Raw genomic sequence first — 27,690 nt, 5'->3', positions numbered from 1 at the left:
TAGGGTCCAGGTGGTCTAGGGATACCTATAGGGTTAATCTCCATTCTAGGGATGGTCAGCTTAGTGTCATTAGGTACCGGGAGAGCCAATGGGGATCCCCTTCCAAAGAGGTTCGGTGGCCTGTTCGCAAGGTAGGGCTGACCATAAGGCTATGGGTATGGGAGTCTTTGAGGTAGTCGACAATGCATGGCATCATGGCCGAACCTACCAAAATTAGCATAAGGTCATGACCTCGGGTCCTGACACTAGGCTAGCAAGTGGTTTCCACCACAATGCATGCATTGGACGTGTGGGCACATTGGTCATTTCATCATCTCTTGCAATTTGGCTATGTCCATCCTAATCTCTGCTAGCTCTTGTCTTGAATCAATTCCCTTCCCTTTATCTTGCACGCTTGGGCGGCTTGGTTTCTCACTCGATGTTGAGGTCCTCTTGAAATTCCTGGTATTGGACTCTTCTCGATTCGAGCCTTTGGAGCTTCTTTCCTTGAGCTAGTCATCCACTCTAGTAGCTTCTTCAAAGACCCTTGCCAATGTGTCTCACTACAAGCTCGAGTTTCCGGACAAGGCTTTGTAGAGCTCTTCACTTCATATTCCGTTAATGAATACCATGGATACCACTATTTCGGTTGGTCTCTCACCCATAGGGATTCTCTTGAAGAGGCTCCTCACATGGGTCACATAATCTTGAATATCCTCTTTCTCTCTCTGCTTGACGTTCATGAGTCGCACTAGCAGGTTATCAGAGTACCTAGGTTCAAAAAATCTCTTAATAAAGAGATTTTTCAAGCCATTGAAATTGGCACGCTCTGCAACATCCAAACTCATGTACCAGGTCCGGCCCTTGTCACCTAATCACAATCCAAAAGCTTGGGAGCATTGAGTAGGATCAGTGAGGCCATTGGCCTCGCAGATCTGTGTGAAAAGACGAGAGATCTAGAGCATGCTATGGCATATGAAACACAAAGAGAATGTTCATGATGGCATAGGCAAGACTTGAACTGTTACACAAGTGAATTAGGTTCCAAGATTGAGACTTGGACTCATAAACACAATCTTTGTATAAGACTGAAAATGACCAAGACACTAACTAAAATGGAAAAGCATCATGATATTGCATTAATCATATGTGTGTAAAAGTGGTAGTCAAGTACAATGCTTTCTAGTTGTTGGATGGGTAGTAGTCTGTGCATATGGGATTTGGTCTGCCTGCATGTCCTAAGCCCAAAACTGCCTCATACAAAGGGGCTACAATAGGTGTGATTGAAAATATCTCAACACCCCTCCTCAATCACAACCAGAAAGTACAAAGTGTTTGGCCTAACGGGGCAGCTAAGGCTTTTTCAAACTCCTCATACAGGGTAAGTATTTCCCTTTGGATGGGTGCTCTAATGGTATGGCTTGCAAGAACACCAGAAAATTTGGATAGAGGCTTTAGTGAGATCAACACTTGCAAAGTGTGGGCACACCATAGACATGGCAAAAACACTAGAGGCTATCACAGAAAAGGCTAAGTCTGGGTACCACAAACATGATGGACATCTAGAGGCTGTAATGGGGGCCTCAAAAAGTATATAGAGGCTGTAGTACAAGGCTACATGAGGAGTTTACAAGCTTATGATAAAGACATTTGGGCTAGGCATTACAAGGCTAGAAAGGTCTAGTAAAAATTGGGTCAAGGATCGTCAGGTCCTTGTAGTTTTTAGCATTTCTTTTGACATAGATCTTCAATTCATTGTAGATCTTCTTGTCGGTGTAGTCCATCTTGCTCTTTTTGATCTTGTACTTGTTCTTCACTTTGCTTGCACCTTCAGTGTCCTCATGGTTGATCTTCTTCTTCTTCTTCTTCTCCACCACTTTACTTGCATTGTTCTTTTGGTCCTTTTCTTCACGGTCCTCTTTTTCGTGGTTCTCTTGGTCTTCTTCTTCATTGACTTTGCTTGCATTAGTTGCATTAGTCTTCATGTCCATATCCCCCTCAAGAAAAGGTGTCATATTTGAGGTTTGCATGATGACCAAGGTAGCTGTAGTATCTTCAAAATCTTTAGATGGAATCATTGATTGCACTTGAGTGTGAGCAGCTCCATTTCCTCTTGCAGGTAGAGTAAAAACATTTTCCATGTAATTGAAATGAGCAACAAGAGTAATGTTACTCTTCATTGGAAGTAGCCATATAAAAGTCTTCTTATTTGACATTCCCATGATAGGGTTTCAGCTCCAAATGGCTAGCAAGGAGTTGATCTTGAATGGCTTCAAAAAATTCCTTAACTGATTGAAGATGACCAGCAACCAAGTTGACTTGCAGTGTGTTTAAAAAACACAGGCAATGATAGCATGAAATCTCACTATTCTTGATGCTTGTCCTTCTGATGAGTGCTTCAAATCTTCAAGGTCTTCCAAATCTTCCTGATTAAATGCTTAAATTTTTGTTGGCACTAAGTGGGGACTCAGATTAGAGTGGTAGGCATATGATTTGAGTGGCAAGAGAGAGAAACTGAAGAATTTCAAGAGCGTGATGTTGAAATGGCTATGGAGTCTTCTTGATTACATTAGCATGTAGAGGGAATCATTTAATGAATCCTTTGATGGGGAAAGAGCTCATGAGCCAACATTCAATTTCCCTATGGTCACAGGGAAGATCGCGGCTATCCACACAGTGAACAATAGTACGACCTGATGATGGCGCAGAATAGGCAGTGAGCTGGATTTCATGCAATGTTGGTCTGGAGAGGCAGCAATGTTAGGGTTTGATGTGACAGAAAGAAGCAACCTTGAGTTGAGGGAGATATCTCTAGAAGGAATCTTGCAAAGATATGGCTTTTATGAAGAGATCCAAGGGCTCAAAGGAGGCAAGGTGCAGGGTGGCTATGACTGCCACAAGGCGAATATGAAAATGAAGTTAAAAATGAAGTCATGCACTTATCCTGAGTTGGTTTGAGACTATGAGCAGATGGAGGAGCAGAGAGGAGAGTTGAGCCATGCTCAACTGGCTCTGATACCATGTGAGAAGACGAGAGATCTAGAGCATGGCTATGGCGGATGGAACACAAAGAGAATGTTCATGATGACATAGACAAGACTTGAACTGTTACATAAGTGAATTAGGTTCCAAGATTGAGACTTGGACTCATAAACACAATCTTGTGTATAAGATTGACAATGACCAAGAAACTAACTGAAATGGGAAAGCATCATGATATGGCATTCATCATATGTGTGTAAGAGTGGTAGTCAAGTACATTTCTTTATAGTTGTTAGATGGGTAGTAGTTTCCTTTTCTGTGCATATGGAATTCAGTTTGCCTGCATGTCCTAAGCCCATAACTGCCTCATACAAAGAGGCCACAATAGGTGTGATTGCAAATATCTTAACATATTTCTCAAATTTCTCCACAAAGCTGTATGTGTTGTCGTTTGCTTGGTATTTGTCCAATTGCTTTTCCACCACAGGAATTTTCGATTGGCTCTTAGAGCCTTGCTTGACTCCTAACCTTGATAGTAGCGATGTTGCTAATGATGTAGTGCTTTGCTCTAAGTTGTCCCTGATGGCTTATAGGGTTTTCCACTGCGCTATTCTCTTTAGCTTGTTCAAGGTCAAGTTGGGGTCTTACAATGAGCCCACAACACCAAACACGTCAAGCTTGTGGAAGCATGTTACTATACAATTCTTGGTTGTTCGGCCATGATAGGTCTAACTACCTGTGAGATGTTTGGTGGATTCTTCCAACGTGAGTCATGCTCCTTGTTGGTTGGGGTTTATCAAATTTCTAGATTTTCTCTCTCAAGCTCATGGGACCTAAAATGGGCTGGCATTGGCTATGGCACTAGTCAGACCTCATGCACACAACAAACAACCCCACCACATGGCCTCGCGGGGACCAGGAGCGTCAGAGACTCACTGTGCACTAAATGCCAATGATGATTCTGCGTTTGTATTAGGTCATAGTCCAACGTTTACCATCCCTTATCCTCAGAGGAAGATCCCATAACATATAGGCATAATACCTCATAGTACTAACATAAGGAAGCACCTCTCAACTGATTGCCGCGGCTCCATTGTGACTCTCCTCCTACACCTCTGGGATTGGCCCCAAGATACATTGCTCCCACATAAAGTACACGAGATAAAAGCTCCACTCTTTCATTTTGAACATATTCTAGGAGATACCATGTGTCCTTACCAAACAATTCCCAAAAACGATCGACCGGCCTACAAATTAGGTTGTCTTACACACTTAAGCATAGGTCATCATAACGGAAAACAGGTGCTATGCATCTAGTTCTTCATATTCTGATATCATGGCTGATATGCATATAAAAACTTGGATGATCTTAATGTGCTCAAATATAATTTTCAATCATAAATGTGTCATGGAACACAATCAGGCTTTCCAAGCTCATTTACTAACTTGTTCCGACGATGTAAGGATAACACCCAAACAACGCTCATGCTCCTATCCTCTTAATTAAAATACTATGAACCCTATATCATGATATGAATTAGCAAAATCAGCAATAAAAAGCAGCCAAAACGCATGATTCAAACATCCCATCCCCTACTTTTAGGTATCACTTCTGTTGCATAGGTGTAGGGGTTCATTTTATCATATTTTGATGTATGAAAAGCGATAAATCACGAACTTTGACAAAGAGATAGGAAAAATTGAGGCTAAACCTCATGATCCGCCACTACTATACATTCACAAACACTCATTATATTTTTTCTTATTTTTATGAAGCGTATTCCTATTTTTCTCTTAATTTTTCTTATTTTTTGGCATTTATTTATCAATAATCACTATTATTTTCTTATTTTCCTTATACCAATCATTTCAACATACTAAAATTCAATTTTATTTTCCATTTTCCTCCATAGGAGCACATTTCACCCACCCGAAATGACAAAACCATCATTTTACCCTTAAAAATAGCATTTTTGGTTTTGCGAGATTTAAATAGTGCATGTAAATCATTATGAAATCATAATTTTATGATAGAAAACAATTAAACATGATGCAACTAGCACTTAAAACAAAATTTCATCGCATGAGAACATCATTTCCATCATAAAATATAAAAAAACTTCATTTCCTTCATAAAAAATAGCCATGCCGTGTTTCTACGAAACCTGAGACATATTAAATGAATGCGTGACCAACGGACATAGCCTCCATCGCTCTCAATTCCATGCTGCACATCAATCTTCAGCATCTCCATTAATCTCCATCATCATTTGCTTCAATCTCCTTTCCCGATTCTTCCATTAAGGTAATGCGTATGAACAACCTATAGAGGGGAGAGAGAGGGAGGAGAGAGAAAGACTAGTTTATGATCTCCATGTCCAGGCAGCCATTGGAGGAGCAGAGAGTGGCGATGGAGGGTAAAGAAAGACACAAGATCATTGATGTAATCGTTGAGGGGGGGTTCTTTAGCCCTCATGCTCATTTTTTTCCATGGAGGAGGGGGAATATGGCACCGTTTTTCTGCTATGTGCTGAAACCCCCCCCCCCCCCCCCCCCCAACCCGGCCCCAATGAAATCAATTTTGGGGGGTGGCCCCAAAGGTCACCCCTTTTCACTTCTCATTTTGGGCCCCTTCTTACCATGTTTGGCCATTTGCCTGGTCTTTGGTAGTTTGGTGTCCAATTTGCACTCCGAAAAATCCTATGCGTCTGTCTCAAAGTCCCCCACTGCATGGTAGTTCATGAAGTATCATCCGACATCATGGAAAATTATAAAAATTCCCCAACCGTAGCTCGGTGGATCTTTAAAGCACTTTTGGAACCCGTCGACTATGCTTGCTGCTTAAAATCATCTCGATTGCCTATGCGGCCTTCGACGAAGTCTATTTTCCCTTTGAAATTTGGATTTTTTGCCAAATTTTGAGCATGTTTCCCAAGAAAAATCCACTGCTCATTGGCGACCAAGGGATAGGCGACTTAGTGTGTCGAGTCCCACAAACAGATCTACACATAAACACAACCACAACCACAACCACAGCCACAAAGAGCATCAAGCTGATACAAAAAATACTCAACAAAACACATCATAGCTCTCACCCTACCCCCTGTCAAAACCAAGGCATGCAATCCACGAGGAGTAAGCCGAGGATAATTTGACAGAAATCCAAAAGCTAGTCACTAACCAACTGTTCCAATAGAGCCAAACTAGAAAGAACTGTCAAAGAGGTCATCCTAAGTGGTGGTCTAAACTACCTACCTAACGAAGGACAACTCAACTAGGAGCTCCTCCTAGGCAAGGACTCCTATAGCTTGATCAAGAAATATTCTCTTTTAACACAATTTCCGTTTGGGCTTTTATGTGTCCATACTCGGGTGTGTAAAAAGGAGAGAGCTAAGCATAGTGAACCAAAGAGAACAAGGCATCGGCCTCAGGTCCTATCTCGGTATCCAAGAGCCTACCAAGCCCTGGCAAGGCGACACTTAATCCTTTTTTAAAGCTCACTTTGATTTTCACTCCAAACCTCTCTTATTTTAATTTTTAACTAGATGCCACCCCTAAGAAGACAAGGCATCGGCCGCAGGTCTTGTCTTTTCCCCAAGAACCTACCAGACATTTGCAAGGTGATGAACAACTGCTCAAGGAATTTTTCTTTCTTTTCTTCTTTTTTCTATTTTTATAGGGGTTTTTACACACCTCTGTATATTCATATATTGTATTGCAGATATTTAGGAATTTTTTTTCCTTTGTATCATCATTTTGTGTGGCAAGATTTTCTAACTGCCTCACACTAACAAGAATGGCTGCCTAGCAGGTAAGCAGAACAAGGTCACTAGAACTTCCATCTAAAATAGGTCTTTCAGTGCCTGACAATGCCATTACAGGAGGCAATGACTACTTAGACCTTCCCCCTAGACATACGGAATCTAAACCTGGGTCATGCCTTGAGGGCCGGTCCCTAACAAACAAAAAGAAGGTACCCCTTACATACACATGCAACAATAATTACTTAAGGAAAAAAGGGAAAGACTTGGGAAGGGGACGAAACCACTTGGAATGGCCACAAGAAGCTCCTCCGCAACAAAGGCTCCCTCCAATGACTTCCTCAACCTATATGATGCAATCACTAAAACAACAAACCATTAAACGTACATGCACCAAACTGACATATGGCTCTCTTGGACTAACGAAATAGCACATTTTACTGCAAACTAACTGGCCCTCTTGGCCTAATGAAATAGATCATGCCACTACAAAAACTGACCTGGCCCTCGTGGCCTAATAAGATCAAACAAACTATCTAATATAGATCCCTCTTTGGAAGAAGGAAGATATAAGAAAATATGCTCCATTCCAAGGGGAAAAATAGGGCTCTTAGCCCTAAACTAAATGCATCAAGTTGTGACCCATCCCTCCTGCATATATAGCAAGAGGTATATGCATAACATGTCGTTAGATCAACCTATGGGTCCAAGATAATAGTGGTAGATGGGTCTCGGCCACTCTTCGCATTACCCATATCAACCATCACCTGCCATATAATGTGTGGTCTGGTAAAATTCCCCACAAACGACCAAGTTATGTCTCATTATCAATAGCAACATCCGGACTAGGACCACAGTTGAAGAAGAGGCCCTCTTCATAAGCAAAGTTTGCTAATGAATCCGCAAACTGATTCCAAGAACGTGGAATAACCTAAAGAGAGACGCTCTCAATTTCATAAAGTAGGGTCATAGTAGCTCGATAATACATGCAAAGAATAGGATTCCGGACTGTGTATGTCTCATTTAGTTGATTTAAGATTAGATGGGAATCCCCTTTTACTAACAATCGTCGAATACCACCTTTCTTGGAAATATTCAGTCCCATAATTAAGGCTTTATACTCTGCCATGTTGTTAGTGAACCCTACCTCAAGATAAATAGCTAATTTCATTGTAACTCTACGTCGGGGATCTCAGATAACTACTCCAACACTCCCTTTTTTATTAGGGCCCCTGGACGCTCTATCAAAGTATAATGTGTACGTCCACAATGGGTTCACAGAACCAGCCATCAAGAACTCCTCTATTCGTAATTAAGGTAGTCAAAATTCAACATATTTAGAGGATGAACTGACGGCTCCATCCCACCTTCTTCATTAAACTCAACATGGATGCTTGTCAAAATTTGTAAGTAGTGATGGCAGAAAACTTTGAGCTCCCACACAAAGGTACGGTCTTCTTGCTCAATCACTTTGTATCCTTTGATCCACCAAATAAGCTTCCCCTGATGATATCTTTGCTCTAGATATGGGTGCTCCAAATAAGGGATTAACCGCCCCATCAACCAATTTAAGCTCTCTTGTAGGTCTCAGATCAACCCTAGCATGGAACTGCAATGCATTTAGTGCATTAGCATACTAAAAAATAATAAGGTTTAATCTTATTAAGATTAACCTTATTTTTAAATTTCACTCCATATAGATCAGCTAGTAAAGTCGTGGACTTATTTTTACCTATCCTAACTACCTTGTAAGGCCCAACCCATCTAGGTTCCAGCCTCCCTAGAAATAGCTCCCTATGCACATCATAATAAAGAAATAACTACTGAAAATATATAGAATACTTCACCCCTTTTAGGTGCTTTGGCAAGCTCCTGCTTCACATAATCAAAATATACATTGCAAGCATCACTCCATGCAAGCTGACATTTGAAGAACAATAGGTTTGTCAGTGGAAACATTCTTTCTGCCAGGGCTTTGATAAACCTTTTATAATACCCTACTAATGATAGAAAGCTATGCACTTCCTTCGGAATATGTGGCGGACTCGTGGCGACTATAACCTTGATCTTTTCAGGGTCAGTCATGATCCCTACTGAACTGACCACATGACCTAACAATAGCCCATAAGGTACCCCAAATACACACTTCTGTGGGTTGAGAGCTATGCAAAATTGTCTAAAACGCTCGAAACACTTCCTCAAAATGATCAAATATCTATCCCTTATGGTGGTTGCCCCCAGGTCATCAATGAATACTTTCAACTCCTCTGGGGAGATGTCACCAAAGGTCTTGTCGGTTGTTCTTTGCCACATTAGGGCAAAAAACACTTCAAAAAATGCACTTTTGTTGATCATGGGATTAAGGAAAGGGCCAAAGAGAGTTTGCCATGTGTATAAGAATATGGTATTCTTGTCTCCTTCTTTTTGGAGATAGTAGAGTCAACTCCGTGGTTCTCTTCTCTCTTTTAGCCAAAACCTACTCTATTCATGTCCTTCCCGCTTGCCCTAGGGCCTATACCCAATCACGTGGTTAGATTCTTGTTCAAAGCATAGGTTTCCCACTAAGGCTCATATTATGCTTAGAGTTCAATTCTACCCAATATTCTTGTTTCCCAAGATTAAATATGGCAATATAGTTAGCCATCACTCTTTGTACAATGAGGAGAGGAGAAATATTGCTTATGTTCTTAGTTTAGAATTATTTTGATTGATTTAATCTAATAGTGATACTTATGACAATAGTACATATGGTTATGTTGTTTTATAGCTCCAAAACACATTGATATCATGAGGATTTAATCTATAAATATGAATGTGGATGCATGAAGGTAGGTGAACTTGAAGTTGAAGCACGATCGGGAGAAAGAGAAAGAAAGAGAGAGAGCCACACACAATTTGGGAACTCCAACAGTCACAATGTGTGATCGGCCTTCCCTTTATTCAAATTTCACTGAAATAATGTCAGAGAGAGAACTAGGGAGAGAAGAAGAGGAGAGAGAAAGACTGCAGAAAGAGAGAGAAATAGAGTGATGAGGAGAGAGAAAGACTAGAATTGGAGAGAGAAAGTCAGGAAAGATGAAGAAGCCATGGAAACTAGGAGCAAGAAGGGAGAGAAAGATTGTAATGTATTGATATGTCAAAAAGATGTGTAAAATTACAACTTCTCTCCTTATATACCAGTGTCAATGTGACATGGCATATTAATAGCATTCTAAGTATTCCCAGCTTCTTACAATCCATCCCTTCCCAAAAGTTTTTGTCCTCAAAAACAAACCTAGAATGAACTAAAGAAAAGATGGATAGAACAGAGTACTACTCTGTTTTACAGCTTTACAAATGGGAAATGAGTGAAGAATTATCATTACAAGGGCTGAATATGATGAACGGAAAGAGAACTCCACTATATACTTGATTTGAAGAACTTTAGAAGCCATTGGAGCCATAAAATCTTCAACAAATAGTTCCAGAAGAAAGTAGACAGCTTGCTGAAATAACAGTCCCTGCTGGACCAAATCTGCCATAACTTTTGATAGAAGTGTCCAAATGAGGTGTACCACATATCAAAACGAAGCTCTTGAAGAGTACTTTAAGCTCATGTAGATAGCTCAATTATGAAAATGAAGTACGACAAAAACTGTTCTAAAACAGCGTGCTGTCCTGAACCAGTCTGCACCAATACTAGCTCCATAAGCAATAGGCTTCAGCCACCAATGTATCCTTCAAATATGGATACTCATCCAATATTGAATCAGGTCTCCAAGAAGCCTCTTCAGAGGGTAAACCTCTCCATTTAATCAAATATTCCACAATAGAACGTGATCGAAGCTTCTTCTCACACTGACCTATAACAGCCTCTGGGATGTACTGAACGATACCATCTTCATCAATAGGTGGCAGCTCATCAACTAAATCCACTGGATCACCATAATAGGGCTTGAGCTGACTAACATGGAAGACGTTATGAATCTTTGTAGAAGAGGGAAGCTCTAGTCTGTATGCCAAATCTCCAATCCGCTTAAGGATCCTGTAAGGGCCATAGAATCTGTGGGCAAGCTTATTACTGGATCCATCTTTCAATGTAGAATACTTGGATTTGGGCACCTTCAACAAAACCAGCTCTCCTTCCTGGAACTCTAAAGGCCTCCTCTTCTCATCAGCATACATCTTCATCTGATCTTGAGCCTTCCTTAGATTCACCTTGCATTGCTGAAGAAGGGTCTACATTCTATCCAACTCTTCCTTCCCATGAGGGTTGATCTTTTCGTTAAAAATGACTGTGGGTAGGGGCACCTTGTAACCATACAAAGCCTCAAAGGGTGAAACTCCTATGCTCGCATGAGTGGAATTATTATAAGCAAACTCAGCCAGGTGTAACCAAGAATCCCATGAGGTTTGGACATCATAGCAAAAATGGCGAAGATAGGTCTCCAACCATTTATTAACTCTCTCTGTCTGTCCATTAGTTTGGGGATGATAAGCCGTAGATGGAGCCAACTTGGTACCCATAGATGTAAATACCGCTTGCCAAAAGTTACTCATAAACTTTGAGTCCCTATCATGGACAATCACCTGCGGTAATCCATGTAATCTGAAAATATGCTCCATAAACTGGTTGGCCACCTGAGAAGCAGTAAACTGAATTTTTGTTGGGATAAAATGAGCTGCTTTGGTGAGTCTGTCAACCACCACATAAATACTATTCCACCCCTTCTTGGTAGTAGGTAAGCCAGTGATAAAGTCCATAGTAATATGAGTCCATTTACCCGTAGGAATAGGCAATGGATGCAATAAACCCCCTGGCTTATGGGTGCTATCCTTATTTTGCTGACAAGGCATACACTTCATAACGAAGTCCTTGACATCTTTCCACAGTCCTTTCCAATAAAAGCTCTTGCTGATCTTGTCATAAGTCTTGAAAACTCCCAAGTGTCCAGCTAAAGGCGAAGAATGCATCTCCTCCATAATTTTCGCTTGAAAGAAGAAGTAGAGGGAATAACAATCTTGCCCTTCCACCAAATAAGACAATTTTTAAGCTGGTAATGCGAGTTTTCTTCCATAAGACCTTGCTGTAATTTCTGAAAGATTTGGCTGAATTCCTCATCTAAGAGATATGCCTCTTGTAGCTCTTCAATCCAATTACTATGTAATTCCGTCATGGCTGATACTTTGCAGGCCCACATACGAGAGAGAGAATCAGCCACTATGTTATCTTTGCCCCTTGTATGAGTGATGTCAAAGTCATAATTTTGTAATGTTGCTACCCATCGTCGTTGCTTTGGAGTAAGATTTGATTGAGTAAGGAAATACTTGACTACGCGATGATCACTATGCACTCTGAATCGGCTGCCATATAAGTAATGGTGCCATTTCTTGATTGCATGCAGAATAGCCAACATTTCCTGATCATAAACATTCATGGCCATCTCCTTATCAGTAAGCTTGCGGCTTTCAAATGCAATTACTCCATGCTCCTGAAGCAAAACAGCCCCAATGCCACGGCCACTAGCATCACACTGTATAGTAAACTCTTTAGAGAAATCCGGGCATACAAGAATAGGAGTAGTGGTAAGTAATTCCTTTAACTGGTTGAAGCTGCTATCTACAAGAGCATCCCAAAAGAAAGCCTCTTTCTTCAACCTGTCAGTTAAAGGGGCTGCAATTGCCGCATAATGCTTTATAAATCTGCGATAGAATGAAGATAGACCAAGAAATCCTCTAAGAGAGGTAGTAGTAGTAGGCGTTGGCCAATCTTTTATGCATTGCACCTTCTTGGGATCAGCCTGTATTCCTTTTTCACTGACTATATGTCCCAAGTATTCCACTTCAGTCTGCATGAAAGAACACTTCTTCTCCTTAGCAAAAAGTCTATGATGTCTCAACACATCAAAAACCTTCCTCATATGCGACAAATGATCCTGAAAAGTCTTGCTGTAGATCAAAATGTTGTCGAAGAACACCAAGACAAACTGAAAGAGGAAAGGTTGTAGAATCTTATTCATCAGGCTTTGAAAGGTAGCTGGAGCGTTTGTAAGGCCGAATGGCATCACCAAGAAATGGTAGAGCCCACGATCAGTCCTAAAAGCAGTCTTGACCTCATCACCCTCTCTCATGCGAATCTGATGATACCCTGATCTCAAATCAATCTTCGTGAAGAATCGAGCCCCCTTAAGCTCATCAAGCAAATCATCTATCCTGGGTATAGGATACCTGTTCTTCACTATTATCTTATTAAGATCCCTGTAGTCAATGCACATTCTGAAAGATCCATCTTTCTTTTTGACTAACAGGACTGGGGATGCATACGGTGAAGAACTGGGTTCAATAAATCCCATTTCAAGAAGCTCTTTGATTTGCTTGGCTACTTCCTCTCGTTCACATTTTGATAGTCTGTAAGGTGGCTTATTGATTGTCTTTGAGTTGGGTTCCAAATCAATGGGGTGATCCACCGCTCTCTTAGGAGGCAATGAAGTAGGTACTTCAAATAAATCTCTGTACTCCTCAAGAAGAGCTGTCAAGGCTGGATGGTTTGCTGAATTATTGGGCTGATCCTGTGTTTCTTTGTTCAAATGCAATACAAATATATGTGAGCGCTTCTTGTACTCTTTCTTGAGTTGTTGAATGGTGATAAGCTGAAAATCAGATTTACTAGGGATCCCCTGTAAACGGATGAGCTGTCCATTGGAGAAAAAATCCATATATAACTGTGAGAAATCCATAGTAATCCTGCCTAAGGTCATCAACCAATCACAACCAAGTACAATATCTATGGGCCCCATTTCCAAAGTGATCAGGTTTACTTTGACTTCAAAATTTTCAGCCATTTGCAAAGAAACCTGTGGGCAAATCAGTGTGCTGATTTCCTCTTCACCATTAGCCACTTGTACTCTAATGGGCTGTTGTAAGTCGGTGGGAACACAATTCAACTTGTACATAATGGATTTATTGACAAAATTGTGGGTACTGCCACTATCTATCAGGATGAACACTGGCTTTCCACATATGCTTCCCTTCATACGAAGTGTATTAGGGTTCTTAGATCCCGTCCAAGCATCCATAGAGATAGAACAATTAGTGGCAGCAAGCAACTCATTACAAAATCCACCAGGATCAAATGGGATATCACCGCCTGGATCAAAAGGAAAAGAGTCAGATGGATCATAGAAGTACTCCTGTCCACCATCATCCTCGAAATCTTCATTTTCAGCATTGATTGTGACTGCATTAACTTCATCTATGTCATTTTCAAGGTCCTCAAGAACTAGCATACTCTGAATTTTTGGCTTGGCATTTTTGTATACACACTTTGAAGCATGGTCAGGAGTATACTTTTCTCCACACTTGAAGCATAAGCCTTTGTCCTTTCTTTCCTTATAAAGATCCATGGGAATATTTCTGGAATTTGTATTGGCTGAAGTAGACTTAGGCTTATTGTCACCTTGCTTAAATTCAACCTTTGGACTGTTTGCTGTCCTGAAATTGCTTTGAAGCCTAGAAGCATTAAATGGAGGATAAGTTGGTATCCGTAAGCTCCCACTAGGCATATGATTGCTGCCATAATTGTTACCAACTTGCCCTTGCTTTAAAACAGTCCTTGGCTGTCCATAACTTGGCTGAAATGAAGACTCTTTCCTATACTTCCTTCCAAAGCGCTCTGCAAGCTCAATAGCCTTGAAAAGTGAAGTAGGATTTTGCGCCATAACATCAGCTGACAAGGATGGTTCTAAACCATACATGAACTTGTGTAACTTGGCCTCATCACTGATGTTTTCCACATACATGGTCAAGTTGAGGAATTGGTTTGTATATTCTCTTACACTTAGGCCCCTTTGTTCCAAAGCATACCATCTTCGTTCTAACTTCTCTTTTTCAAGAGGTGAAACAAAGACTTCAACCATAAGTGCCTTGAGAGCTTCCCAATTCTCAATAAGTACATTCTCTTTCTTGATATACCTCCACCAAGTGTGAGCAAATCCTTCTAAGTGCAAGGAGGCAAAGTGTATCTTCATAACATCAGTTTTAGGAAATATGTCAAAATAAGACTCCATCTTAGAGGTCCATTCCTCTAATTCTGATGGTAAAGATGACTGGCCATTGAATTTGGATAAAACAATTTTGTCCTTGAATTCTCTATCATGGAAGGGTTGCTGTCCCAAAACTGGCTGATCAGAATTTCCAAGTACAGAACCTCTAAATTGAGACTGATATCTTCCAATAGGTGGCTGAGAATTACCATGTAATCTTCCTGTTGGTAAAGCACCCCTAGAATGCTGAGTATGCAATCCAAAAGCTTGAGTATTGGCTCCGTTCAAGCTGCCTAAATAGTCATCATGCCTTTGTGAAGCTTCTCCCACTTCATACTGACTATTTGGAATACCTCTTCTTCCAATGATTCCATCTCCATGACCATTTTGGTTGGATGGCTGAAGTGGAACTAAAGGGTCAGTATTTGAACAGGCCTTTTCATTAGCTTCTTTTGATGCCACTTGTAATTGTAAAAGTTTAGAGATTTGTGCCATGAGTAGGTAGTTGGACATTACCAATCTATCAATACAAGCCTTGGTCTGATCAGTAGATTGAACCATCTGATCCATTTTTGATAGCATGGCCTCATGTCGCTCTCTATGCCTTAGTTCATGGGCACACAAAGTATCATTGAGCATACTAATTTCTCCTTGTTGAGGCTCTTTAGGGTTCTCTTGAAATGTGCTTTCCATCATAGAATCCCTGATTTGCTGTGCATAGTCCTCCTGGACCTTATTTTTGCCTTTATGCCCTGCCATACTAGTGCAGTCCTGCAGTACCCCCTGTCAGTAAAACGGCTATAACTTTGGCTAGAAAACTCCGATTGCAAAACTTTTTTGTGCGAATCGAAGCTTAAAATGCCATCTTCGAGATGAGCTATAGCACGCTATAATAGGTTTAGGATAGAAAATTCTGTAACTGAATTTCAGAGTCTGAACTGTCCAGTCCTGCACCCTGTTTAGACCTGTAAGTGCCCTGTTTTGACCCTGTAATGCAAGAAAGTAACCTCCAATGGCTACCAAACCCTACAAAGGGGTATATAGGACCTGTGGGTACCCTGTAGTACCTGCACCTGTACTTCAGTATTAAAGGGTGTACCTGTATCCACCTGTAAATACCCTGTGGGTAACCTGAAAATGCCCTGTTTTACCCTGTTTTACTCCAGTAGGTACTTGAGTCGTTGGAAAGTCTTCAATCTTCAATTCTCCACTCGCTGTACCTGTGTGAGGGATAAAACGGCAGGACGGGCTCCCTACACGGGCTCCGAATCACCGGAAGGTGGGCAAAGTTCCCCCCGGGTCGGTTGGTTGCACCCCTTCGGGATCTTCGATAGTGAGGGAGGGTCACCTCTCTTTTGTCCCACTATCTCCCCCGGCATCCACCTTTTTCCTCGGTGGGAATATCAACATGGCAGAGGCTAGTGTACTAAGCAATCAGCATGATATGCATTTGAAAAATATTCATTCACCCTTTCATGAGATGCAATTGATTGAGATAAAAGAACTTGAGATGGGAGAAGGGTTTTACCTATGCAATTCAGTGACTCACTGATTGCTAGTACTTACCCTTTACAATTTTCCAATTTTAGGCAAAAGAGAATCAACCAATCAATTGGATTAGAGTAAGCAAAGGAATCAATCAATGTATTCAGTCCATAGGATTCAAATGTTATGCTGAAATCTCAGATTAAGGCCCTTCATTTACTGATTGAAGCTAATATGCATTAGGCAAGCATTGCATTCATGAATAGATGAATTCAAGCAAAGGTTGGCTGAGAATTTGATGAAAATGTTCAATTCTTTAATCTCTCAGTCAAATGGCTTAAGCTCAGCAATTGGATTAATGAGAGAGATTAAAAATTGAAGAGAAATACCTTGACATGGCTGAAAATAACTTGCCAAATGCTTGATAGGGCTCCCGGTTGTCCAATGTTAGCAAAATAATCCATAAAGCTTGCTTATCTGATGGTTGAGACCAATCTTGAAGCTTCAAATGCTTGAAATTGAAGCATTAAACCCGTTTCCCCCAAATTTTTGCTCCATAGAAGCTCTTGATATTCAATCTTAAGCCATCCCGTGCTTAATCCTTGCAATTTGTTGAAGAATCCTTCCTGAAATGATTCCACGGGCCAAAAGGATGAAGAATATTCAAGAAATTGTCAAGAAATGGAAGCTTGGGCTGAAGCTTTCATGGCTGCCCATGGCCTGTTCACCTAGGGTTCAAGAGAGCCGAGAAATCTTTAAATGTGACTGAGAATCTCAATGTGGCTGAAGATTTATGCCTGGAATGGATCAAGAAGAGTGCCAAGGCTGAGAGGAAGCAAGCTTGAAGCAGGGCAGGGCTGGAATCAGCCCGAAAATTGCGTCGCAATTTTCGGGGCTGTTTCTGGCCTGTATGCTGCCCAATCTTGAGGAATCTTATGCTCAATCTGAAGCTCTTGAAGATAGGGATCTATTCCAGGTAGTTTTTGGTCAAGAAGATCTGAGATGAGAGAGATATGAATAGATCTTGGGGCTGAACTTCCATGGAACCTGCAGGAATTTCCAGGAAAGGGGAAAGAGAAACCCCTCTTTTCAAAGTAACCACAGTTTGTTCTCAAACTAAGCCCGGTTAACCATCCTTTACCCTAGTTACCTTCAATTTTGCATAAAATTTGGTGACGTCCAACCATTTAAGCCCTTATCCGCCATATCTGACCTTGGATATCTCCAGATGTAGTCATTTGCTAACTGTAGTTGTCCTGCAGCACTCCACTAGTCACTGTCTTGTACCATTTTTATCTGAAATTGGTTTTGAAATAGGAAAATGAGAGTGAAAATGGAAGAAAATAATGGATCAAAGACTGAAGCTCTGATACCACTTGTCAGAGAGAGAACTAGGGAGAGAAGAAGAGGAGAGAGAAAGACTGCAGAGGAGAGAGAAAGACTGCAGGAAGAGAGAGAAATAGAGTGATGAGGAGAGAGAAAGACTAGAATTGGAGAGAGAAAGTCAGGAAAGATGAAGAAGCCATGGAAACTAGGAGCAAGAAGGGAGAGAAAGATTGTAATGTATTGATATGTCAAAAAGATGTGTAAAATTACAACTTCTCTCCTTATATACCAGTGTCAATGTGACATGGCATATTAATAGCATTCTAAGTATTCCCAGCTTCTTACAAATAATAAAGAATGAAATGATGGTGATGGGTGCCCACCACTGCCTGCAGTATGCAGACGTGGGTATTGTTAGTGTAGTAATACACGAGCGGCTAGGTAGAGGTGCCTTTACCCCCAACAACCTCCCACTTAAAGGTGAATTTGCTTCAATGAGGAGTGAAAAGAAAAAAGAAAAGAAAATGCAACATATATATAGGTACAACAAGATGAGGAAAGATGTCATCTCATCCAACGCCCATCAACCTCCTAAGGAAGGCAAAGCACTCTTTAGAGAGGCTTTTCGTGAGAAAGTCTGTAGAGTTCTGGTAAGTTGAGATCTTGATAACATCAAAAGACCTGTCCTCAATGACCTCATGAATGAAGTGATATCTCACCTCAATGTGTTTTTTCTTTGCATGGAAGATCAGATTCTTGGCTAATTGGATAGCACTCATAGAATCCCAATGTAATGTAAGGATAGCATCTGCAATACCAAGGTCAGCAACCAAACAACCCAACCAAATGGCATCCTTGCAAGCCTCAATGATTGGCAACATACTCAGCCTCTGTAGAAGAAAGGGTGGTCGTGCATTTCTACACCCTCCAACAAAAGTAAACACATAGCTAGAAGTGGACTTCCTTCTATCAGCACGTCCTGCAAAGTTAAGAGTTAATGTATCCCACGATTCTTGTATCCTGCTTGCCATAACATATGCACATATCAACAATGCTGCCTTTCATGTACCTCATGATACCCTTCATGGCATCCCAATGCCTCTTGCCAGGTGTAGCCATATAATAAGTGCCACAACACCATTTGCAAAATCAATATCTAGACAAGTGGCTATCATTGCGAATGCATAGGGAATCTTGGCCATCTCAGATCTCTACTCATCTATTTGCGGACAATCGACCTGCGATACCTTCACATGAGAAGGCAATGGATAGCCAATAGGCTTCACATCCTACATACGGATGCGTTCAAGAACTTTATGGATATACTCGTTTTGTAACAGATAAAGTAGTCTCTGAGACTTGTCAAGCATAGTGGCCATACCAAGTATATGAGAGGCTTGTCCCATATCTTCATGTACAAGCATGGACCCATAGCACTACAAGTGTAGCCCTGTGACTGCATGAATGCATCAAATTTGTGGTAGCATTCCCTAGGTGCCTGCTTTAGGCCATAAAGACTCTTCCTTAATCTACACACTAGGTGTTTCCTACTACTAGGCTCTGCAAAGCCCTTAGGTTGTTCCATGTATATCTCATCATGTAAGTCCCCATGTAAGAAAGCCATCTTGACATCCAATTGATACAAGTCCAAGTCAAGCTGTGCAACCAAAGCCAAGACTAAGTGTAGGCTGGTCATCTTGACTACAAGAGAGAAGATCTCATCAAAGTCAACACTATGCTCTTACTTAAAACCCTTTGCTATCAATCTAGCCTTGTATGCCAGCTTGGGGTGTCTAGGGGTACTTTTCAACTTGTACATCCACTTGCAAGGCAAAGCCCTCTTGCCACTAGGCAAGGAAACTAAATCCCACGTATAATTCTTATGCAACAAGTTGGTCTTAGACTATATAGCTCTCTCCCAAGAGTGACTGTCACCCCTTCACGTAGCCTCGTCATATGTGAGAGGCTCTCCTACATCTATAACCAAGATATAATTTATGTAGGGCTCATAACAACCAAGAGGTTGTCTATCTCTAGTAGAATGCCTCAATGCAGGCTGTGCTACTTTGTCCAACATTCTGTCTAACATCCTGGTCACATGAGCATCGACTGTTGGTGGAGGTTGTCTAGTTGGCTATGTGAGAGTAGGGGGCTCCTCCTAAAAAATAACCTTGCATATCTCAAAAAATTTCTTAGGCTGCATATGCATTTTGTCCTCATGGAACACAACACCATGGTTGCAGATCACTTTCTGTGTGTGGATCCCAAAGACGATATCCCATCTCACCTACATCTCCATAGCCAAGGAAAATGCATTTCACACATTTAGGATCTAGCTTATTTCATTTGTCCTTGGGCACATGGCAAAAGGCCTCACATCCAAAGATACGAAAATGAGCATATGAGGGAGGCTTTCCTATCCATATCCCCTCTACAACCTGGAAGTCAATGCAACTGCAAGGCGACCTATAAATGATATGTATTGGAATAGTAAATGCCTCTACCCAAAAATGCTGCAATAAGCTAGCTTGGCTAAGCATGCTACGGACCCTCTCCTAGATAGTCCTATTCATGCACTCAACCATACCGTTCTGGGGAGGGGTGTAGGGGTTGACCAATTGATGCTTAATATCCCACTCATCACAAAACTTCTCAAAATCACGTGAGACATACTCACCCCCATTATCTATCCATAAGCATTTCACCCTATGCCTAGACAGGTTCTCTGCTAGAGTAAGTAAACACTGAAAGACTACCAAGACATCAAATTTTTACTTTATAGAATGAGCCCAAATCTTACATGAATAATTGTCATTAAATGTAACAAAGTACTTTGTAGCCCCTAAGGATTGATAGGGCATGGGTCCACATACATCTGAATGCATAAGATCCAAAGGCTCAACCATGCATGGAATACCAAACTTTTTATGTGAATTTCTAGTCTGCCTACCATATAAACAATGATCACATGACTCAAAATGCGAGTAGTCAAAAGATGGAAGATATTGCAAAAGCACTAAGAATTTTCATTCCCTTAAGCGATATATGCCCAAGACAAGCATGCCAGAGTGATACATGTGGGATAGAACCCACTAGCAAAACATGTTCAATAGTACCAAATACAACCAAGGGGTAGAGGCTGCCAGACTTGGCACCTCTTGCAAGAACAAGCCTACAACGAGCTATCTTCCATGTAGAATCACCAAAGCATATATGCTAACCTGCATCATCAAGCTACTGAGCAGACATAAGGCTTTTAGTTAGTGTGGGTATATGACGTATATTATGCAAAACAAAAGTGCTACCAGAGAGGGAAATCATAGAGTGGCATCACCAAGGCCAACAATAGCAAGAGACCGATCATCACCTAAGCGCACAAAACCAGGTACACTGCGATATGTATGAAACCACTCACAGTAGGAGATCACATGAAAAGGTGCACCCAAATCCAAGAGCCAACATTGTACTTGCATAGATTGAGCCTCGGTCAACTGAGAGGCATCAGATGAAGAGGCCGGTAAGATGTAGTCACCATCGGACTCCTTAGGCTACATGACATTTATCTCCTCAATCTTTACGCTAGACTTTGCAGGTATAATACTGCGATCATTGGATTTCTCTTGCACTTTCTCTCTCCCCTTTTGTTTGTGCTTGTCATCATCACGCATCTTATGGCAATGTGGCCATATATGTCTTGATTTTCCACAATAATGACATGTAAGATCATACTTACGTCCATGGGACTTGTTGGTCCACGTGACTTCGACTGGGACTTCTGAGAGTCCTTCCCAGGATGATCATTATTGTTCTTGCGACTTCTGCCATCTCTAATGGATAAAGCATGTGATCTGCGGGAGGCATGATTAAGCTCAGTAAATACATCACTATCCGCTTAAAACAATTTGTTGTAATAAATCACATTAGTGAGAAGAAGAGAGAAAACAATGAGCTAACAGTGATCCAAAGTCAAGTATGACTACCAGGTTGAATCATGCATCAAGTGGGCATGTAACAAACACTGTAGTAGCCAAGAACCATGATCCAAACACCCAAATGTGTCAGAGCAATCAATGTCAATAGGAGGATAGAACCCTTGGCATAAATAAGTCAAAGAGTAAGCTAAGCTAGGTGTAACAAGACCTGACAAAGATTAATGTATGTTTAAAGAGAAGATGGATCAAATCAATCTAAAATCATCCAATTTAGACAAGTATCTATCAAGAGCATAGACATGTAAGAGATCCCAGTCTCACAAGCTCTTTGCAATATCCAGAGATAACATGAAGCTCCCAGAAGCAGAAATATCGATGTCAATTGAGCAACCAAACTCAAAGATAGTTTGTGAATACATAAAACATCATGTAGCCAAGATCGTATATCAATAGAGCATCCAGATGAAGGGATTAGTCAACCATCACTTATGGCATCTAGTACATCATGTAACAGTCAATGTCAAGTTTATGACAACCCAAATAAGCATCCAAGAGCTCCAAAGTACGCAAATGAGATCCCAATTGAAGCTCCAAGTGGCAATCAAACACAGACAATGTAAGGAGCATGCATTTCTGACATAGCTTCAAAGCATGTACCAAAGGGTCAAGCATAGACCATAGGCATAATGATTGTCACAAAGCATGCCACTATAGACCTATCTCAACCAAATGACAACCAAGATGGAGCTTGATCAAAGCTCAAAAGGAATTCCAGAGAAATATAAGACATGTGCCAACCTCCATATACATCAGTGTAGTCATATGAGTTACCTGAGAAGCACCCGTGTGACCAATAGGCAAAGAAAAGTGACCAAATAATCTTCAACCTTGGTGTATTACAGTAGTAAAATCACTACTAAACTAAGATAAAACAAGACCAAAATCAACTCCAAATCATTCCCATAACATATGCATAGCATTCCCTAACATTTGGGCATCAATCGAGTACCAAATGGCATCAACAACTAGTGCCAACAACCAAGCATAAAACCCAATTCCAATGATTAAAGCCTTCAATGCCAAGCTCTAGGCAGGTGTGCATCCATTAGATGAACCCGTTTCAAGTGCCCAAGGGTTGGGAGAGATGCTTTGGACTAGAGGATAGCTAAAATGTGGCCTATGAGTAGCCACACTAATGGTGCCTTCAGTCCTAGAGGGGATGGGGAGTTGCAACAAGGCTTTGGCTAGGTGTGGGGGCCCCCCAAGGACCCAGAGAAGCTCCCTCTTGAAGGGTGAATGCAATGAGAAGGTGTATGCTTCACAAGAAGCAAAGAGGCATGACTGCCCTATTGTTCATACCCTATGAATTGAAGTAAAGCAACAAAAGAGAGCTCCAGTACCTTCAAATGAATGCCATAGGGAACCCAAGAAGCCCCAATGTGAGCTTGAGAAGGATGAGACTGACCGGAAGCTCAAAGGTGCGGCTATGGCTACCAAGAGTGAAGACCAAGCTATAGGTATTCGAATGAATACTGAATGTGTGCCAGTGAGCTTGTGAAGAAGAAAGTTCTAATACAAGTTGAAGGGAGGTGAGCCCTGAAGTGGAAGCATGAGCGGGAACAAAATCTATGGTGGAAGGAGCAAGAGTAAGAGAGAGAGACACGCACACAATTTGGGAACTCCAACAGTCATGATGTGTGACTGGCCTTCCCTTTATCCAAATGTCATTGAAAGAATAAAGAGTGAAGTGAAAGTGATGGACACCTGCCGCCTGCAGTGTGTAGGTATGAATACTGTCAGTGTAGTAATACACGGGCAACTAGGTGGAGGCGCCTTTATCCCCAACAATGTAGGCATATTATCAAGTCTCCTTTTCTATTGATTCTTCTATTCATGGTGTTTTTACAATGTGTATCTCAAATTACCATGTTGTCTATTTCATAGCACGTTTGGCTATTTCAAAATACATGCTTCATACCCACATGTTTTATGTCAACCCTGTTATTTAGGTAATAATATTTGAAGATATAAAATTTAGTTGTGTGCTCCTCCACACCAATAACCTAACATCGATGATAAGAAATTGAATGTTTTCCTCAACATTCTCTATACTAGAATATTACCAAATCATACAATTAATGTGTAAGTTAAGATGTGCATGAATTAAAATAGTGTTTTTGGAATCTCTCATGGATGAAATGTGCGACCTTTGTTTATAATGGGTATTTCTTATCCCACAAATGTACAAAGAGTATCATGATTTCTATCTTAGCAATTTAAAGCTAATTTGTATTGTTTATCTAATGAGGCTCATTGGAAAAGTATTTTTAACAACATTTTTACATGGAGATTATCTTGTACACTAACTCAAAAAACTAGAGCACATTCCAATATGGTAGTGTTTGTTTTGATTCCTCAACATTAATTTCAAGTGCATTAAGTGTAGGATTAGTCCTATACTTGACATCCTAGAATCCATGCACCACATTGCATGATTAGGACTTACTCCTAATCTCAATGTTGGTGTCGAGTCTAAGACCAAGTTTAGACTCAATGTTATGTCATAGAGTGACCCACAAACATGCACCACATAACATTATAATCTTTTTCCTTTTACTCACACATGATATTTTTTTTACTTTTAACTAAACTAGTATTATTATTATGTAATGTACTAAAAGTTGTAAGAATTTGGAGTTCCAACAATAAACTTGATAAAGCATGGCATATTTATGGCACAGTGTTATAATATTTTAAATAATTTTTGTGCAAATTAGGTTAAACTTTAGTTAAGTAACTTGTTAACAATTGTGTTTTGTAAGAAAACATTGATAGAAATCTCTACAATTTCATATCTTGATTAATTTGGTGCTTGGGTTTTTCCTAACATTTCTAACATGGTGTTGTTTAGGGATGGTAAACTAATGAAAGATGGATAATAGTGTCCTTGTATGATGGTTGCAACCAAAAGTATCATCATACTAGAATATGAACATCTAGAGTAGAGTTTATATTAGATTGAAAAGAATGGATAAGTTGCAAACATTATGGTCATATGTGGGTTAAAGTAACACCATCGATTGATAGAACACAAACAATAAGGTAGGTAGATAGCTATGTTATTATTATTCACTTCCAATAACTCCTTTAAAGTTATGCCTAAAGTAGGAGGGAAATGCCTAATCCAAGGCTGAATATCCTAATGATGCTCATGTATAATTGAACTTTTCATCACATTTGAATGTAAACATTGAGAATTTATGGATGTTAAACAAATGGCTATTGGATGACTTGCAAATATCATGGAAACAAAGAGGTTAAATTAACAATAAAATATTGATAGATGAATAGAAAGAAGAAAAGATTATGTCAAAACCACCCCTCAAATTTCAAAAAAATCCAAAGCACCCCTCATTGTTTGAAATTCCCAAATTTCCCCAAAAAATCCCTCCAACTTGGTTGACGATCCCAAGGGTCTTAACACGCCCTCATAATTTCGTATCAAGTAGTATATCTAATATATGATGCAAGCTTTTATGATGATATTTGTTTTACATAACACAAAGCTAGGTGTTGGTATGCCTAGTTTCGTCCCAACTCTTTGTGTCAGGGCTAACGCTATGTGTAGCTTAAGTTTGGTCCTTCATGCCAAATTTTGAAGAAGCATTGTTACAATTGGTTACATATGTGGCTTCTTGTGTGTATTTCTAGCACAACTACCTAAACATTAGCTATAAATAGCATGATAAAACCTTATTAAAAACCTATTTTGGATTTGCTAAGTTATGGAGAGTTTGCTAAGGAGCCATTGAAACTTGGTGAGTGATTACCATAATGCTCAACCACAATGGGAGGGTTAGGAGGAATGGTTGGATTGAAATGGAAAGCTATTAGTGTAGAAGTAGTTGGAGATAACTTTTGCATATCATTGAATAACATGTTGGCATCATAGAATTCCTACTCGTTCATGATAAACTTTATGATGTGACAATCCAAAAGCTCTCAAACTCTGAGTCAAATAGGCAAGGACCATGGTGGGGTAATCTCATAGTCTCTCATTTGGACTTTTGATTCCTACTTATGCTATGTGCACCACAACCACCGGCAAGTTTTGCAACATGGTAGCTTGATTCCCCACCTTGATTGGACAAAATAGATTTGATGCCTACTCCATTACATTTGTAACTACCACCATGTTCCAAACATGTTTCATGCCTACCATTGAGAGAGAGAGAGAGAGAGAGAGAGAGAGTATATTAACGTCTCTAAAAGGCCAATGTGGCCTATGAGACCAAAATAGTACATACAATGATGATGGTGTGTTTCTCATCTAGAACGAGAAGAAAGATGAAGAACATGCCTATAAGACTGAAAAGGAAATGAAATGAAATGAAATAGTGTCCCATAAAGGGAAACATGTCAGTGATCTGAAAGTGAGAGTAGAGAAAGGAAAACTCTCCATCAATGATATGTCTGTTCTCTAGGGAAGTGTATCTCTGCATAGCTAAGGCGTCTTGGCATCTGTCTCCTGTGGCGCTCAATGATGGCTTTAATTTGTCTGTGGTGTGGATGTCTAGGCCTTCGTCCGGGTGGACGTGGGCGCCTAGACCGGCTAAGTGCCACTGCTCTATCCAAAGGGACACCTACAGAAGATGAGGTCCAATGATGATGTATTCCTGTAGGCTGTGTGGCAGTAGTAGTGGTATCTGCCATACTCTGTCGTGTATCCATGAAAAAGTCAGTGACTGCTCTCTGTCTATGTGAGCCGAGCTGTGGGGGCCTCCTACTCCGTAGAATTGTTGCTCTGCGCCTTTGGAGCTCCAAGAGGAAAAATCCCAAGCATCTCTGATCCTCATACTGCATGATCCGTCTCAGGGGTCCAAAACCCTCTCGAAACAGACAGTGGTATCTACCTCGTATGTCGTAATATACAGTGCATCGGCAGATGTAGTGTTCCTCTGTCTCTGGCTCTCTGTCGCATAGTGGGCATATGCGTTCTTCTGTCTGTATACCCTCCCATCTGCCTGTCTCAATCCTCAGGTGGTGGGATGAGGTGCGGATCTGACCAATAGCTGTGCGTAGTCCATGAGGCAGCTGTGTGTCCATGTAATTGGGTCGGGTGATGAAACCATCCTCAGATACCTGGAGGAAGTGGGTCTGGTAGTGTGCCATCCTCGTGCCATGGGGCGAGGGGGGTCGGATCCAGGTCTTCTCCGTATCTAACTTCAGTATGTCTGCTCTGATCACATGGTTTAGCTCTGATCGGCTTAGGTCAAGTGTAGGGCAATCCAGGCTATAGTCAAAGGGGGGTAGTCTGTCAATCTGCAGACCAATTTCAGGGCTCAAGGGTTAGAATTGATGGAGGAAGGAAGCTAGGGTTATTGGATGGGATAGCTAGATTGAAAGGGATTATCATTTTGGGAGAGTTAGGGTTTGGGTTTGGTTTGGCACTTTGGGAAGAGGGTCATGACTTGAGTTTTGGTGGTAGAGAAGAGAGTGCATCAAAACTTAGGGAGATTAAGGCGTAATTGCACTAGGGCTAATAGGGCTAACAACAGAATGCATTTCTACGTGTTATCTTCCCCCATAAACAAAGTGGTCACTCTCCATGCGCAAGCATATCACAAGCAGTGGAAGTTGTAAGACGAAAGCCTATGATTGGGAGGACAAGAACAAGTATACATGCTAAAAGGTGTGTTTAGGAACCAATAGGAATAATTTGATAGGGTTAACCTTGCTACCATGCTGCTAAAACCCTATTTTTCATTAGTGCTAGTGGGGAAAGTTGAAGTTTAAATAACCCTCCTCACCCTCGTGGCTTCCATGTCATGCTCAAGGTGAGTGGGGGGAAGGGGTCCCCACTCCCTTTGGATGCGACTAGGCCATTAGTCTTTTTTTGGTCACACACACACATAATATAATTAATGTAATAATTATATATGTATATAGGTGTGTGTATGTATGCATATGTAATTAATGTATTATAAAAATATTATAAATACATTAATTATATGTATTTGTAATATGTCTTTACTATGTGTGTGTGTGTGTGTGCTTGTGCATTTGTACGTATTATAAATATGTTAATTTTATGTACATACATGCATGCATGTATAGGGGGTGTGTGTGTGTGAATGTACTGAATATAATGAACTTATTTATAATACACTAATAATAAGAAAAGTACATATTACACACAGATAC

This window comes from Lygodium microphyllum, chromosome 5, assembly GCF_053477565.2.
Source record: "Lygodium microphyllum isolate KBCC chromosome 5, Lygodium_microphyllum_v1.1.10, whole genome shotgun sequence".
NCBI classification, from domain to species: domain Eukaryota; kingdom Viridiplantae; phylum Streptophyta; class Polypodiopsida; order Schizaeales; family Lygodiaceae; genus Lygodium; species Lygodium microphyllum.
Note: the sequence above shows the minus strand (reverse complement) of the source record.